Source organism: Sinocyclocheilus anshuiensis, unplaced genomic scaffold (genome assembly GCF_001515605.1).
Source record: "Sinocyclocheilus anshuiensis isolate Anshui unplaced genomic scaffold, SAMN03320099.WGS_v1.1 scaffold1162, whole genome shotgun sequence".
Lineage (NCBI taxonomy): Eukaryota > Metazoa > Chordata > Actinopteri > Cypriniformes > Cyprinidae > Sinocyclocheilus > Sinocyclocheilus anshuiensis.
The window spans coordinates 2785680-2790866 of NW_015540875.1; the positions used below are offsets into that span (position 1 = coordinate 2785680).

The window sequence follows — 5187 nt, forward strand, 5'->3', positions numbered from 1 at the left end:
TAAAACTTATATGCTTATCATTGTTTTTCAGTATACCATAGAAACTTGTGGAAAAATAATCTACAACTACTGAAGCAGCAAACTTTGCAAAACACAACATTTATGTCAAAAGTTGTGATTGCACAATATAACCACATTGATGTGAAAAGTAAAAAAAAAAAAAAAAAGCCATATTGTTGGTTGTGTATGTAACACGATTGATTAACCCATATGGTGTGTGTGTTAGTGTTAATGCCTGATGATCAAAACCTTTGGTGTACTTTACCCATATCTTTCTTTTATCAATATTGCATAGAAACTGGAATAATATGTTTTTCTGGTGTTTTAGAAACAGTATATATCCTACTTTTCATGACTGCACCACAACTGCATGGAAAAAAATCAGGGAACATTTGACTTCTCATGATATGACCCATTCAGTGCTTTAAGGCTGCATGTAATGAACATTATTCAAAAAGAGTAGACAGCCTTTCAAGACGTCTTCAGTACTCACTCATACAGTATAGTGATACATTTAAGGCGTGTGACATAAATGGAAAATTCCTGACGGATCATGGGAGCTCTGTCTGTGTGTTGGGTACTGTCCATGGTGCTGTAGCATTTCGAGGACTTCCTTCTTTTTCTTGGAATTGTGTAGTTAGGTTTGTAGGGTAGATCGTGTAGTTTGTTTTTCTTTGTGTTTGTTAGATTACTTAACGTTAAGCTACAGTTTATGTTATCCTTACACATGCTTTTAGAGTCGCTGGAAAATAAGCTGCAGTGAAAATCCGTCTTTGTCAAGTAGCCTACTCCCCAGCATGCACAAGTGCAGAGTACGTGTATACACACGTTTTTACTCAAGTTTCTAGCTTTCTATTATGACAAGCGTATGTTGGACGGCCAAAATATTTCCATGCCAATGCAACAATGGCAAGAACAATACATTTTGAACTTAATCATTGACGAACTTTAGTGAACAAAACAGTGCCCACGGACTCTGAGCTCCTGACAAAGTCAATTTCAGATAATATCAGGACGAGTAAATGTTTGCAGAAGTTTAGTTTTTTTATTTTTAATGCGCTACTTCAGTTAGCTTTCTTCTTGCGTTGCTTCGTGTTCTTTAATAATTTTAAACTTTGTCTTGAAGTTTCGTTCTCTATTTTTCCGAGACCTGAAGAAGTAGAAGAAAAGCCATTCTGAATAAATCCAGTAGTGCGTTCTTAAAGTGCTTTAATGGTATCAAGGCGCCAACTTGAAACAGATTAACTTTTAACTGTTACTTCTCTTCATGTAGCCTACTGTAATTGAATGCGGTTTTACTCCAGTAGGTTACGTGATGTTTATAACCAACAGCTCTAATTCGCTCCTATAAGTCGTTTCAATAGCAGCAGTATTCCAACAAATAACCTGACTCTTATAATACTCTTATAATTCAACGTTTTCGTCGTTTCTACGGCAAACGGCATAACGTCTCTCTTCTTCCGTTGATCAGAGGCACTGAGAAGTGTTACGTCCACAACACAGCGCCTCCCAGTGGAGAATTTTGTGCTGCACGGTAAACGACCAGAAAGGATCACTTCATTTGGATATTTTAAACTTCTTTTAAATTGAAATAAGGGACACGAAGGAGAAAGGTTAAAGTTGTCAAATGTAGATAAATGTTCAAACAGAGTAAAAACCGTTGGGCGCCAAGAGGTTCGCGCGTTTCTTGAGGCGAGGTGAAGCGTTCAAAAAGATACTAACGAAAACTAAAAAGCCAAGAGGCGTTACACTGAGTTTACAACGGTAAGAATATCTGAAACCTCTTTAAACCTTAGTAAGCAAAACTATCCTCTTTTTAGTAGGCTATATGTGTGTTTTGCCCGTACTTTCATAATCTCCCCGTGTTCCTCTACACGTCCTTTCAAAAAACTGGAAAAAATGGAACATCAGAGATAAAGTATATATTAAAAAAAAACAGCCTTCAGAATTATTCTTTGGGAAATTTGGAAAAAGTTGACATTGCAGTGTCGCCCATCCACCGCAAGAGAGAAGTATACATCTGACCAAACAGCAGTGGACACAAAGCTGACCAGCTCACGGACGTACAACTGTTTCAGGTTTGAACTCTTCATTTCTCCACCTTCGCAAATATTGATTATTTCTTTGTGTGTGTGTGTGTCGATAGCATCGTCCAAACAGCTGTCAAAGCAGATTACTTTCAGAATATGTACCATTGCCTTAGGCTAAAGCTAAACACATACTCAAACACACACAAAAGATGCAAATACTTGGCCAATGCATTGTGCGGTACTGACCATATGCGTTATTGTGTTGCTGTAGCAGTTAATACGGAATTCTAATATACGTGAAGAATATATTACACTTGCTTCACTATGGCAGTCTCACACATTAACACGAAGTTTGGAAGATGCACTTGACAGAGTACTTCTGATAAATAGGTACATTTTAAATAAAATTCATCCTCATGTAATTTAAAACCCTTTTTTTTTCTTGTGGAAAAGTTTAGCAGAATGCTCCTTTCTATATACTCTTAATATAATGAAAGTGAATGAGAACAGACTCAAAAATTCATTAATTCATTCCTTTATTTATTTAACATTTTAAAATTGTATACAATTTTATTTATATTTTATTTTATTTATATATGCATTTGATTACTTTAATGTAATTTTATTTATTAAGTGTTTTTTGTCTTTTTGGAGCTCAACAGCATTTCACTTTCATTGTGTGGAAAAGAACATCTCTTAGTACTTTTAACATAAATTTGTGTTCGACAGAAGAATAATACCATCATAATGGTTTGAAACAACATGGGGGTGAGTAAATAAATGTAATTTTTTTGGTGAATTGTTTCTTATTTAGTTATTAACACACCAGCAGCCTCATTATTTACAAATGTTTGCGCAAATACAAATCTGAAACATCACACTTTCCCCCTGTGTTAGTGCTAGTGACACTTGTAGTTGGTGGAAGTGTTGGTTTTATCGGAGGATGCAGTAGCATGTCAGAAGGTTTTATCTCTCTCCAGGCTTCGTGTGGTTGTTCAGTGAAGTGATCCGGATTCTAAAGCAAAGTGGTGGAGGTGTTGTGGAGTGGGAACACGGGTGGAGGGGGGCTCGTATGATGAGAGTGGATTAGAGATGGAGGTAGGGGGGTTATGGGTGAGGCAGTTTTGCAGCTGTGCGTGTGCTTCTGTGTCTGTGTGTGATTACGGGGGGGGGGCAGGAAAGGTTCAGAAGTGTTGGAGCAGAAAATCTCTCTTCTCTCTCCTCCTCCTCTTTCTCTTGCTGTCACCGGGCCAGACGTAAAGCAACAGCAATTTGTGCGATTTCACAGCTCACTGGATCCCAAAAAAAACTCTTGACAGCCTTATACTGAGAAAGGAAGAGAAGCGAGGAGAAATGGAGGGGTAGAATGATGTTATGAACTGAACAAGGGGAATTTGAAGGACCGGGGAAAATGGAAATATGTGGGATGAGGAAAGTCTTGTTTTGCTTTTGATCCAAAGTGGCGACTCGAAACAGCACTGAAATTGTAAACAGAAACAAAAATGTTAATTGAAATATTAATATTAATATGAAATGTGTAGCTGCAACAATATATTTAAATATTAAAATATGGCATCAACATAAACTGAACAGTAAAAAAGACTTGAAAAACATAAACTTGGAAAAAACAAACCTTGTGGTTGGTGTCAACCATGTTTATCCTTACTGCAAGCGAACCCCTATTTAATGTAGTCTGGGTTGTATTTCCTTTTTCCTTCAGTAGCTTTGTTTATGTTTTTCAAGGGCTCATCACACAAGCTGTCCATGTTGATATTTCTTGAATTTACACAAAAAAGAGTTTAATTGAACGAACAGCCATTGATGGCTCTATCAAAAAATATGATAACTGTATATGGTTATTAAATGCATTTAATTATTTACATTATAAGCATGTCAGTCAAATCTATCTATCTATCTATCTATCTATCTATCTATCTATCTATCTATCTATCTATCTATCTATCTATCTATCTATCTATCTATCTATCTATCTATCTATCTATCTATCTATCTATCTATCTATCTATCTATCTATCTATCTGTCTATCTATCTATCTATCTATCATATTTTTTTAAAGATTTTACATGGTTTGAGAAGGAAATTTAAAATGCTGGGGTCAGTTTAGCAAGCCTGAATTCCATTGATCAAAAGTGACAGTAAAGACTTTTACATTGATGCAAAAAAGAATCCTGAAAAATATTAAGCAGCACAACTTTTTTTTTAGCATTGATAATAATCAGAAATGTTTCTTGAGCAGCAAATCAGCATATTAGAATGATTTCTGAAGGATCATGTGACACTGAAGACTGGAGTAATGATGCTGAAAATTCAGATTTGATCAGCTTTGATTTTTTTTTGTGAGTTGTGAGAAAAAAAGTCAGAATTATGAGATAAAAAGTTGCAGTTAACTTTTATTTTTTATTTTTATCCCATGGCAAAAACAAGCTTGCATAGAAAACAGATATATTTAATTGTACAAATATTTCACAATATTGCTGTTTTTACTGCATTTTTGCTCAAATAAATGCAGCCTTAGTCACTATAAGAGACTTTTGAAAAAAAAAAGTGTATATAATGTATTTTTTATAAAAAAAAAAATTTTTTGAATATTATCCTTTATCATTTTTTATAAAGATTCTGCAGATTTGTTTTGTGTGTCCTCTATTTGTGAGTCTTGTGCTGGTTTAGAAACTATACAATGAGCTCAGCATAAAATCTGAGCCTGAGGATCACCTAATCCCTCAATCTCTTCATGAGCATTAACTGCTCTTTGAGCTTCTATTTGTGTGGCCTTTTCCTTTATCTAATATTCAGAGATGTGTCACTGTAACCCCAGAAAAACCTCTGAAGCCATTCTGAATGCATAATGCTGTCTCCCGGACAATTACGGTGTTTGCAGACAAGCAAGCGAGAAACTTGTGCAATAATTGAAAAGGCATTTGCCAGGATGACGGGACACTTAAAAGAACCGCCTCTTTAGAAGAGGAGCTCAAGTGCCCTCAAGATAAGACATGTCACCTGAGTTCTTTGTCTCGAGGGCTGTAGGACATCTGGATTGGCTTTTAAGGTCAGTCATGGGACAGGAAGCCCCTTTAATCCCTCCAGTTGTAAAGTGAGGAGGATATTCCTTGGGTTGCTGAACAGTAGCTGCACATA

The 5187-nt window shown here is 35.9% G+C and overlaps 1 long non-coding RNA gene across 1 annotated transcript in view; it reads left to right on the forward strand.

The window, feature by feature from the left end:
* Nucleotides 1-1955: 1955 nt before the first annotated feature.
* The window catches only part of LOC107688239 (uncharacterized), a 19628-nt gene continuing 16396 nt past the window's right edge, over nt 1956-5187 (forward strand). The window contains exon 1 of the long non-coding RNA XR_001634214.1: nt 1956-2078. This is a non-coding gene — a long non-coding RNA (uncharacterized LOC107688239). The remainder of the gene's footprint in view (nt 2079-5187) is intronic.